Here is a 13,426-nt window from a genome sequence, read left to right on the forward strand (position 1 = left end):
AGCAACAATATTAATGCCAGAATGTACAAAGGAAAGTGATTCGCATGTAAAATTCTCACCTACAACCATGACCAGGAGGGAGCCCTTCTCCCTGGAAGAGACTCCCCCCACTCCTGGGGGAATTCAGGTAGAATAGAATAACTTTTGGGTTCTGGCCATTCCCCTCCTGGCTACTGCAAATAATGAACCCTGTCCTGGCTGGAATCAGGATAGACGTGAAATAAGTTAATACATTTTTATTTTCTCCCTTCCTTTCTTGTCCTCCTGTTACTGAATTCCCAGATTTCCTCTTCCAAAGTCTTCTGACCACAGTCTGTTGTAACTGGGGCCTTTGAAATGGCTTAGAGAGCAGGTATATAACCCGAAGCTAGGTCTTGACATGGTAGAAATAACTGCAGCCATTATAATTATGGAAGAACAACTTACTACCTGAAAGAACAACCTGAAAGAACAACTACTTATAGAGATCACTTCATTAAAAGAGGCAGGCTGATCTCAGTTTTGTCCCCTCACACTGTCCTTGAGATCTCTTCTTGAGGTAAAATTAAGTGTTCAAAATTTCAAGTAGAAATCTCACAAACCCTTTAAGAAAATGCTTTGGGGGTAGGAGTTTCAAGGCTAGTATAATAGGAAGCTGTTTTGCATCCTCCACATTGAAACTGCCTCTGAAATTTTTTATACCTCAGTTAGAGATCTGTTAAGCAGAAAGCCATGAAAAAGCTCTTCTTTGGCTGTGCAAGCAAGCATCTGATGGAGATTGGACAGTCACAACAAAAAGAGCTGCTGCTAAGTGAAACATATAAATTCAGAAGCTTAAGTCAGAAAAAAGGGAGAAAAGCAGGACCAGAAGCACTGATTAGCTTGCACATACAAGCTTATCTGTACCCCCTGTGAAACAGATATTTTCTTAGCAGGCACACTTCCACTGCAAAGGCATATAATATGTAACCAGTCTTAGAAAACCCCTCAAGACTACCTTTAATCAGGTGCATCTGAGCATGATTTAAAAGAATGAGTTATGAACAAAGTGGGTGGTTGCATGTGGGAAGTGAATGAAGTTATTCGGCAGTGAGGAGTTAACGAATTCTGGTTGGTGTTGCTATTTTTGTTTAAGGCACACTGAGTTGCTGGAGTATTAATACAACCTTCAACTAATCAGTTGCTTAGTCTTTAACCATTATAGGGTATTAGAAAAGGTATCTTCCCAGACCCCAAAACTAGTTCAATTAAGTTGTCTGGAAAATGAGCTACAATCTGGCTTTTCTGATCAACTACTTCACAGTACAAATGTGTTTCACAATATAAACATTCCTCTTCCTAGAGAAAGAAACGGGTCCCTATCAGTAATAAGAAGATTTTAATGTACACAAAATCTTGTATTTCTGCTGAACTATACTGCCAAAAGTATAGACAAGTATAAACCCCAGTTTTGTTTTCTGATGTAAAATGCAATTGCCCACTTTTTCTTTTGTAATTTGGCTGTGTCAAAATAGCCTGTTTTTTTTCAGTTCAAACTTAACTGCTCAGCTGAGGAGTGAAAGATGCAAATGAGACTTTTTCTGCAGGTCAGCCTTCCTTATGTTATAGATACATATTATAATATTGGCTTTTTGGAAATGTTAAAATGGATTTTATATGTGTAGTGTTAAAGTAACTTTGTTATAAAGATTTAGTTTTTATTTCTGTTGTTAATTAAGCTTAGACATAGTAGTGAAATAGCTATGCTTGTGTTAAAATGCTTGCTTGGATGGGATAACATCCAATGAACACAGGATGAGGACACCTCACAGATATGCCAACTATCAGCACTCACCATCTGAAGACAGTGTGGGCCAAGGCCCAAACTGGAAGTGATAAGCAGAAGGAGCCAAAGCCACAGCTGAGAAACATGCATGCTCTAAAAAGTCAGACCTGAGCAGGGGCCATATAAAATATTCCTGGAAAATGTAAACTAGTTTATGGATATGCATGACAATCTATGAATATGCAATCGGCTGATGTAAGGGAAAAGGTATTTAAGGGGTATCACTGAAGGTAACAGTGTGTTCTTGGCTGAGTGCCAAGACACACCTGGCAGTAATAACCTTTGCTCTATAGCCCTTGTTTCCTATTGTCCTTTATTAAACTTTTTACACTTTCACAGGAGAGTGAACATGTTTTTCACACTTATAATTTGATATTTTTTAATAAATAAATTTTGTGATTCTATAGATGAGGTGAAATCAGGAAGTCTAACAACAACCATTTCAAAATCATTGCCCATTACTTCAGTTCAGCCAGTTCAAGATTCCTAAAAATACATGGGATTTAAGTTTTGCAACAGCAGAACATGCTTTGAGGTTAATGTTTGAGGAGCATCACCACTCATAGCAAGAAATCAACAGGGGTAACTGAGAGGTCCATGACATTTTGCAGTCAGAAACTTGCTTGGTTATTTTACATTTCTGCATGATTTCCCTGATGTGACGCACCAGACACACTGGGCATCACTGGAACATAGTTAATTATTGTTTAAAATGGTCTAGGTTTTGCTAGCACACAGCTCTCTGTAATAGCCCAGGCACATCCAGCTTTGTTAGTTTCCCAGTGTACCCTGGCCACCTGCTGTGCTGTGCAAAACACCTCTGGAGCAACCATGTGTTTCCAGGAGTTGCCACACCTCTCTTGTACCCAGACCACCATCTAACTGATCATAACCCTGTTTGGGATTGTGCCTGGGTGTTGGCAATCCCCTTCTGTGCAGTGAAGATGGCCTTCCCTCTTGATAGTTATTACTGCAGTACTGGATACCAATTATATGACAGTTTCAAAACCTGTCTGTCTTTATCATGGAATCTATCTACCCAGAGCTTCCACTGAAGAATGGCATACATTCATGACTTCTAATCTTGTAGGCTTGGGAGGTCTGTAGTTGCTGCAAATACAGCTATAAACTCATTGACTAGCACTTACACTTTTCAGGAGGTAATGTTCTACCTAAATCTCTTGGGAAAAAAAAAAAGAATTTTAAAAGAAAAAAATAATAGAATTAAGCATTTTCTATAACATCCATTTTTGAGAATAAAATTAGAAATCAGTGTTGATACCGTGGGAGTTACAGAACTTGTCCTGGGTATGTATGGGAGTTTCTTTTGTTTTCCCTCAGCCCAGCCGGTGTTTCTGCTTGTATTTGTCTTGGAACCTGTAGGGTTGGCACACAGCAAAACTTTTGTAGGGTCACAGAGTAGAAGTTCTCTTTCTCAAATTACACATCCAGAGCAGAAATTGTATTTTTGGCTGGTACTTATCTGGGTGTCCAGCCATCCATTCCTCTCTCACTTGACAGAGCAATGGGATAAAACGCCTCTTCCCCTAGACAGTGAAGGACTCACTGAGAAACTGTGGTAGGCCCCAGCTGTTTTTCTGCAGCTCTGTGTGGATGACTGAGAAAAAGGAGCCTATTCAATTTGCATAAATTAACTGCCTCTTACAAAGGCTTAGTCATGGCTTTTTTTTTTTTTTTCTCCCTGTTGTATCTAATAGAAAAAAAAATCCCAAATTACAGTGTTTTAACACTGATAATGTGTGAATGAGTGTGACTTACTAGGGACCAAGATTCTCAACACAGACAATCCACCTTGCCTTCTCGGTCTTTCTGTCATGGTGTACTATTTAAAGCATCATACTTGCATATCAAATGAGCCTGTGAGTCACGACAGAACTTCTGAATCACAAGAATCCATGCTTGTGCCACGGATGAAAAAAAATATCTTCACTGTGAATGCTAGCAGGCAGCAGATAATTGAATACCTGTGTGTATGTGAGTAGATGTCCAAAGCAGAACTTCTGCATTCCCAGGAAGCAGCTTTGATTGTTGCAAGGGTCGCAGGGTGGACTCATAAATGCTGATAATAGCTGGTTTAAATACAGATGTCATGTCCTGCATTTTGCCATTCTGGAACGGATTTAAGAAACCACTTAAGAGGATGATGACATATTCTGCTTCTGCACACAGACTATTTATTCAGGTTAGGAAAGCTGGAGTCTGGAAAAGGGTGGGTAAAAAAAAAAAAAAAAAAAGAAAAAAAAAAGACAATTCCCTGGGAGTGACGGGAGACTGGAGACCAGAGGGCTGAGTGAAGATGAGTGCCAGGAGATGCCCAGTGACACAGCAGGAGCCTATGTGACATTTTGCCTGACAACACTGGGTCAGCAGTGACCTCCCTGCTGCAGACTGAGGTTGACAATTGGGAGGCTAGTGCTGAGGGAAGTGAGGATGTAAGTGCATAGCTCAGTCCCCGGATTCTTGATGAGCTGTCATTCAATATGCCTCATCTGGAAAACCTTGACAACTTGCATCATATTTTTAATTTAATGATTTTTAAAGAATTTCAGAGCAAAGACTTACGAATGTATACCAACTGATGTGCACAGATGCTTTGGATTAGAGATACCACTGCTCTTTCCCGCAAGCATTAAAAGAAACGATGAAAGGAAAAAAGCACAGGAAGTATTTATCTCGATGATTTTGAGTGCTTTTTTCTCTATTTAAGATTTTTCTGCCATAGTGGAGTGATAAAATTCCAAAAAACTTAAAATTTTAAAAAACTTTACACTGAGTATTTAGCTAATCTGTTTTATCAGAAATAACACAAGATAGGGTACCACACAGAGTGTAGTTTTGACCATCCCACTAGCTCATATGAGAATGACAGACCTCTAGCCACATTATTCATGTGAAAGTATATTATGGTATCTCCACTAGAATTGTGGAGATACTGATGCTGTGCTCCACATTCTTCTTATTAGCCATTAATAAAAAAAAAAAACAAAATTTCACTGTTACACAAATAGGAAGAGTAGCAAATAATAGAATCTTCTGTGATCTGGACATCTTGACTGCTTTGTCTCAAGCAAATTGTGCATACAAAGACAGAAAAAATATAAGGTGTATGCTCATGAGTGACTAATGTATATTGTATTGATTCTGCAGCTAACTGAAACATAGGATTAATTGTGGTCTATATGGCAATATGACTTGTCAGTGCAATAGCACAAGCAAAATGGCAAACATGCTGGTTTTAGCTGTATAAATAGGGACATTACATAACCTCTGCATTTCACTTTACCATGATTGTTTCTAGCATATGGCATTCAGTTCTCAACGTCCGTGACAGACACTGAAATCAGACAGAATCAGAAAAAGACATAAGGAATGTTTAACCTGGGAAAATAGGCTGTATCTTGAAGGACAAAAAATACAATCCATTTAGCTTGTCAAGCAGAGAGTGAAAGGATCTGCTTGATGCCAGTGAAAGCACAACTTTCATAAAGAGTTTTCCTACTCAATAAAAATATATTTTTTGTTTGGGAATCCAATGTGAACAAATTCAAATTATAAATAAAGGGTTTTTTGGTGTGTTTTTTGTTTTTCTGGGTTTTTTTTGTTTGTTTGTTTGTTTTGTTTTGTTTTGTTTTGTTTTGTTTTGCCAGGAGAGGTAGTTTTCAATAAGAATAGTTTGGCACACCTTATTGAAGACCATAATGAATTGTCTACTACTGCCAAATTATTAATCAAGGTCTTCCTAGAGATATTTAAATAAACATACACAACCTCAGGTGTTGCTAGTGGCACATATTACATAGATAATCAGCTATAGGATCACTGTTGTCTCTTATTTATACAAAATTTTGCTACATATATGAATGAAGGGAAAAGCCATGGAACACATCACAGTTTAATGGCCTTGCATTTAGTGTCTCAGCTTAAAACCTGAACGGAAAAGGACATCTCTTCATGTCACTATGTGAAAAACTGAAAAACACATTTAAAAAAAATTTACTGGAAGTTTTAAGGAAGTCTGAAGAAAACTTGTGTAAACCATAACAATCCTGGAATACAGCAAGGCAACAAAACATGTCTGAGAAAAAATTTGAATGTGATAGTATTCAACCATTTACTTGGGCTGAGGCCAACTACATGACATTCAACAAGGTCAAGTGCTGGGTCCTGCCCCTGTGTCAGAACAGTCCCCTGCAGTGCTATAGGCTGGGGCAGAGTGGCTGGAAAGCTGATGGCAGGAAAAGACCTGGGGGTGCTGTTTGACAGCAGCTGAACATGACACAGTGTGTTCCCAGTGGCCAGAAAGGCAGAAGCATCCTGGTGTGAATCAGCAACAGTGTGGCCAGTAGGACCAGGGCAATGATTGTCTCCCTGTATTCAGCACTGGTGAGGCCACACCTCAAGTTCAAGTGTCCAGTTCTGGGCTCCTCACTACAAGAAAGACGTTGAGGTGCGGGAGTGTGTCCAGAGAACGGCAATGGAGCTGGGGAAGGCTCTGGAGCACAGGTTTGATGAGGGGTAGCTGAGGGACCTGGGGCTGTGTAGTCTGGAGAGGCTGAGGGAAGACCTTATCGCCCCCTACAACTGCCTGAAAGGAGTGTTGGGGCTGGGTTCTTCTCCCAGGCTATCCCAGCAATAGGACAAGAGGACAGAATCTCAAGCTGCACCATGGCAGGTTCAGTTTGGACATTAGGAAGAATTTCTTCATAGAAAGGGTTGTTAAACATTGGAACAGACTACCCGGGGAGATGGTGGAGTCACCGTCCCTGGCAGTGTTCAAGAAACAACTGGATGTTTCTGACACTGGCACTCAGTGCTGTGGTCTAGTGGTGTGCAGTCAAAGGCTGGACTCAATGATCTTAGAGGTATTTTCCAGCCTAAAAGATTCTGTGTGTGATATGCAGGAGAAAGACTACAGCATAAGGAGGAGTTGCAGAAAAACAGAATTGAAAAAATGCTGTTAGTTACAATCTAGTCAATAAATTGAGGTGAGGAAGTAAAGAACACCAAGCATGAGGAAACAATGTTCTTGGAAACTCTTGGCTATAAAGGACAAAAGTGATCCAATGCTTCTTAACATTGATTTATGGCCTCTGCAACATTTCTTTATGTCTTGGTGTTCTGCTTTGTGGTAGTATGTTGTCTATCTGTGTGTTCATAATGCTTCAGTCAGTAAAGTTTGTCCAGATGCACTTCCAGCAGAACAATTTTGCCTCGGCATTGCCTTTGGGAATAGCTCTGTGATTATTTTGTGAATTCTGTCAGGATTCTATTCTGGAGGTGGCAACAAGAACATGGGTATGTGACTCAGTATGTATCCCTCATGTCAACTTGAGACTCAAGAAGAGCACTCCATAAAATTGTGAACACTGTTATTACCTTTGGGGAAAAAAAAAAAAAGACAGATATCTTCAGAAGAAGGAAGATACTTAGAATCACAAAATGGTTTAGGGTTTTTTGACATTTAAACTAATCTATACCAAACCCTCTATCACAAGCAGGGACACCTTCCACTAGTCCAGGTTACTCAAAACCCATCCAACCTGGTCTTGAATGCCTCCAGAGATAGAGCATCCATAGCTTCTCTGGGAATGTGGTCCATTGTCTCACCATCATTACAGTACAAAATTTATTTCTTATGGCCAATCTCAATTGACAGTCTTTCAGTTTTAAATGGCTACCCCTTGTGCTATCACTAAAGGTTCAGGTAAACAGGTTTCTTATAAGAAATAATTATATGAGATCAATGTAAGAAAAATATATGTTGAAAAACCACAATAAAATCTCTACTGGAGTCTTTTCTTCTCCAGGCTAAACAATCTCAACTCTCTGTCTTCACAGGAGGGGTGCTTCAGGCCACTCATCAACTTCATCACCTTACTTTAACAAGTCCTTGTCTTTTCTGTGCTGAGAACTCAAGAGCTGGATGCAGTACTGCAGGTGGTGTCTCACAAGAGCAGAGCAAAGGGACAGAATCCTCTCCCTCACCCTGCTGGCCATACTGCTCTACAGGCTGGGAACAGGCTGGCTGGGAAGTGGCCCAGGGAAAAGCCCCTAGGGTAATGGTCATGGTAATGGAGCATGAGCCAGAGTGTGCCCAGGTGGCCAAGAAGGTCAATGGCATCCTGTTGTGTATCAGTGTGGTGGTGAACAGGACTAGGGAAGAGATTTCCTCCTGTGCTTGATACAGATGAGGCTGCATCACAAATCCAGTGTTCAGTATTGAGCCACTCAATTAACGAAAGATTTGAGGTACTGGAGCAGGTGCAGAGAAGGGCAATGAAATGGGTGAAGGTTATGGAGCACAAGTCCTATGAGAAGCAGTTGAGGGAGCTGGGGGTATTTAGTCCGGATGAAAGGAAGTTGACCTTATCATTCTCCACAACTACCTGGAAGGAGTTTGTAGCAGGATGGGGGTCGGCCTCTTCTCCCAGGCAACCAGCAACAGGACCAGAAGACACAGTCTTCAGCTGTGCAAGGGAAGGTTTCGATTGGACATTAGGAAGAATTTCTTCACAGAAGGGGTGATTGGGCATTGGAATGAACTGTCCAGTGGGAAGGTGGAGTCACCATTCCTGGAGGTGCTTAAGGAAGGAGTGGGCGTGGCACTCAGCGCTATGGTCTGTTTGACATGATAGTGTTTGGTCACAAGTTGGACTCTGATCTTTTCCAACGTAACTGATTCTGTGAATCTGTGATAAAAGCTTGAATTGACGCTATCTGTTGTGGCTCTAGAATTGCATACCCAAGTTGTGTTTAGGAGCAAATGATTTGATACTAGCTGATGCCCATCAAATGCACCACATGTCCATACCTGTGTCCATACCTAATACTACATACCTTACATGTCCATGTTTCTACACCTAATACATGATTCCTACATGAATAAGTTTACAGATTGCATGTGAAACCAGATTTCTGTTTGGTAGAAATGTCTCAGATTTCCTAGTCTTTACTAAGAGAAAACTGTGGAAGTATAAAAATAAAACTACTGGAGGACCTCACGAAAAGATTTCAGAAGGAGAATTTTTTTGTGGTTTCGTGTATGCAGTCATCATTAGCTTCCTTCAACCAAGAGGAAAACCATCCAAGCATACAACTAGTGGTCACAAGCAGACACTGCATTACTTGAAATGTAGATACAAGACAAATCTACAACCAAAAAAACAAAACATGGAAAAGGAATTTGAATTTGCAGCTCAATCTGCTCAAACTGCCAGCATAAACACATTTATTGGGTGTCCAGATGACACATACTTATACTACATTCAGCTTATATGATTCAGTGCTGAAGAGTCAGGAAGGCAGAAAAAACAGTGGTTTTATGAAAAAGACACTACGAAAAATCCTCTGAAATACTAAGCAAAATATGGACAAAAACAAGGACTGAGGAAATGAATAGAGAGAAGGTTAATGTATATCCAAATCTGTAATTTTCCAGCTATAGGCAATCAAGTTTTTTCATGTTCACGTGGTCTTTACAGAGGGTACTGACTATTGGCCATAATGTTTCTAACTAGGTAAACAGCATCCCATGAAGCCCTGTTAGGAAAGGGTGAGGTTGGGAAGTGTTAGTGAAAAAATGAACATTATGATCAGCCTTTAAGTGATGAAAATTCCACTTTTTCCTACTTGTCACATGTATTTGCCTTTTTGGGAAGTAAGAGGGCTTTTGTCAACTTTTCAGACTGACCTTGGATGAATATGTGCATCTGCAAAATGTTGCTTCTTTTCTCTCATCTTTCCTCCTTTCTTTCAGTCTCTGTCCTTCTTTAAGAGGAACTATTGGGAAGTTCAAAATATTGTATACCTCAAATTAGAGACCACCACTTTAAGATGGATTCAAAATCCTGTTTTGGATGCAAAGCAGGAAGTTTCTGTCAAGAAGTCATTGAAATAAATTTCTTTTCCATTTCAGAACTGGTAATCCATAAAACTATGTATCTGTGAATAAGTAAGTTAGTTAATTTAGTGTAAATACATCATTATTACAAATGGAATTCAATAAATGTTTGGTTATTTTTTAAATTCTCACAGTTTATATATTTATGTTTAACTATCTTATGTAATGAAGTGATGAACTAATAATACTCTGATGTCATTTTTATATTTCTAATAGACTTCCTTCAACCTGATCACAAAACTTTTCATTATGATTTTGCTGCTTTACTGAACACTGGCACACTTGAAGAGATCCTTCAAACAGCTTAGAAGTGCAACTGCTGGTCAAAACATTGCAATTTTTAAGTAATTTTACAGGAGTAGGTTTGGATGCACGGACTATTGATTACATGTGTGAATTAGATTATTCATCATGGTTCAGAGTTCACAAATTGCTCAAAAAAAATTAATTCCAGCATCGGTGGAATTTGCTCTTTGGTAAAGCAGAAAAGGCGTTCATGTGTATAGGCGTTCAGCAATATAACAGAAATAAATTGTAACATCTCACTTTAATTCCTTACGACAATTTATTTGTGACTACATGTCTAAAAGTGTTTTGTCTTCTGTTAGCAATGCAAAGTTAGATAAATCATCACTGATAGTATGTTGGAGATTATTATTTGGTTTTATTGATTTTAAGCATGAAAATGAGACTAACAACAAAGTCTACTTTGAACAGTTACCTACAGTGGTCTATGATATTGCCATGACTAGGGATGAGCCAATCCCATTCTGTCATGTGTCTTGGCTCTACCATACAATGTAATTCCATGGATAAAGTTTCTCAGTGAAAGTTCTCAGACAATAACAGCAAGTCATGTCTCCATTTTTCTTCATAAATCTCTGTTAACAGCAGCAGACACCCAAATTCTATTGCATTCTCTTTTAACATGATCAGAGGTAAAGTCCACCAAGCACATTGATTCATCCTTTTTGTCTTGTGGAAAATACAACAAATTTGTCAACAAAATATTTTGACATATTCACCTTGTGCTTCTAATGAGAGATGAGTTTTACTGATATTTGTGTAGCATTTGCTCTCTCTCCTTAATAATGTTTCTGTTAATTGTAGTTAATACAATTCCTGTTATGAACAAGCCTTGGCAGTAAAACAGAAAAACTTTGTGAGTGTAAGAACTAACATCAGCCAATCTGCGTTTCAGTTAATCATGTATCTGTGAGCAAGTAGAATGTGCCATTTCTAAGTTCTAATGATGGGATATTTTATGACAGTACAATGCCAGTACTGGCCTCTTTAGGAGATAGGAAGCATCAGAAAGTAACTCCAGCATCCCCTGGCAGTGTCTGAACCTTGCCTTCCCAAGGCTTTGTAGACTTATATATCAAAGGCTGAAAGCTCCAGCTGGGACCTGCAGAGTGAATACTCATGGTCGCAAATGACAAAGAGGCTGTTTTTATTGTGATTTCTTCATATTCTTTTGGAATGTGGTAATTTTCACTTTTAGGTGGAGTTGGAAAAGTTAAGTAATGTAACATATTCTGATTATATAATTTTTGTGGGAAAATAAGGTGTATGAAGTAGCCCATGCTAGATTAAAACCTAGCTCCCAACTTAATTTCTCACTTGAGAGTACGTATTTATCAAGCTTCACTCCTTTGGTTTTTTTTTTTTTTTGGTTTGGTTTTTTTTTTTTTTTTTTTTTTTGGTTTTTTTTAATAATCCAAAGGATTATTAAAGTAGCTGTATAATCAGCTCTTCCTTATCCAGGAAAAAAGTTAATTATTGGCACATAAATCAACTATATTTTTTTTCCTCTCCTCTTACCTAGTTGCTATGTTACAAATTACGGACAAGGTCAATTTTGATCATAAATGCTATAATAACATTCATTGCCAGATCAGAGTAATGATTCTCATATCCTGGCACTCAGGCTGCACAGGCACTGACCTCAACAGGCTCATGAAAGAGGTGTTTCTTGTTGGTGGCAAACATCCCATCAACTACTTTTTGAAAGCAGTAGGGAGAAGCAGGTTTCTTTTTCTTATATTTCTCAGATGTTGCAGGATCAGCTTAGGTGCTCAGAGACTTTGAATCAAGTAATTGAATTCTTCCTTGGCACAGTGTGAAGAAAAGATCAGAAAGTGAAAGTGTCAAGGAAAATAAAGGCACTCTTATTCTGTTAAAATCTGTCCTTGTGCTCTTAGAAATACATTGACAAATTATTCTTCTAATCCTGAATATGTTTGGCTTCAGGATTCACTTAAAGACTCAATTCAGTAATTGCCTAGAAATTAATAATTTAGAAGACACAGAGAGTCTGATAAGCTACTGAATAATGAGGCAGATTTTTTTTTTTAAAAAACAGTATTAGATCAAAGTACACACTATTAATTATTAAATGTATTAACACATATATGATAGTATTAAATTCTACTAAAAGAACACCCATTGCATGATTTATAAGAGGCTAAATGTCTCTCTCCAGACCATCAACTATTTAGGGGAAAGAGAAAAAAAAAAAAAGCTACTCCTTAAAATAATTACTATGTAACAGTCACAATAGAGCATTACACTTCTATTCCAGATGGTGAAGTGCCAAGCCCAGTTTATCCCCAAAAAACCTAAACATACATTAGTCTTACAACATTTTGGAACAATGACTCAGTTTTTCATAGTTGGCCAAGGTCACTCATGTAAGTATCTAGGTGGCAAATTAAGTAAGTAACTGGTTGCAAATTAAAATCCAAAAAATCTGGAAGTTTGGAAGTTTGGAAGTTTGGAAGGAAGTTTGGAAGTTTGGAAGTTTGGAAGTTTGGAAGTTTGGAAGGAAGTTTGGAAGGAAGTTTGGAAGGAAGTTTGGAAGTTTGGAAGTTTGGAAGGAAGTTTGGAAGGAAGTTTGGAAGGAAGGAAGTTAGGAAGGAAGGAAGTTTGGAAGGAAGTTCGGAAGGAAGGAAGGAAGTTTGGAAGGAAGGAAGTTTGGAAGGAAGGAAGTTTGGAAGGAAGTTTGGAAGTTTGGAAGTTTAGAAGTTTGGAAGTTTGGAAGGAAGTTTGGAAGTTTGGAAGTTTGGAAGGAAGTTTGGAAGGAAGGAAGTTTGGAAGGAAGTTTGGAAGGAAGGAAGGAAGATTGGAAGGAAGGAAGTTTGGAAGGAAGTTTGGAAGGAAGTTTGGAAGTTTGGAAGTTTGGAAGGAAGTTTGGAAGGAAGGAAGTTTGGAAGGAAGGAAGTTTGGAAGGAAGTTTGGAAGTTTGGAAGTTTGGAAGTTTGGAAGTTTGGAAGGAAGTTTGGAAGGAGGGAAGTTTGGAAGGAAGTTTGGAAGGAAGTTTGGAAGGAAGTTTGGAAGTTTGGAAGTTTGGAAGGAAGTTTGGAAGTTTGGAAGTTTGGAAGGAAGTTTGGAAGGAAGTTTGGAAGGAAGTAAGTTTGGAAGGAAGGAAGGAAGTTTGGAAGGAAGTTTGGAAGGAAGTAAGTTTGGAAGTTTGGAAGGAAGTTTGGAAGGAAGTTTGGAAGGAAGGAAGTTTGGAAGGAAGGAAGTTTGGAAGGAAGTTTGGAAGTTTGGAAGGAAGGAAGTTTGGAAGGAAGGAAGTTTGGAAGTTTGGAAGGAAGTTTGGAAGGAAGGAAGTTTGGAAGGAAGGAAGTTTGGAAGGAAGTTTGGAAGGAAGTTTGGAAGGAAGTTTGGAAGTTTGGAAGTTTGGAAGTTTGGAAGTT

The sequence above is a fragment of the Vidua macroura genome, chromosome Z (genome assembly GCF_024509145.1).
Source record: "Vidua macroura isolate BioBank_ID:100142 chromosome Z, ASM2450914v1, whole genome shotgun sequence".
NCBI classification, from domain to species: Eukaryota; Metazoa; Chordata; class Aves; order Passeriformes; family Viduidae; genus Vidua; species Vidua macroura.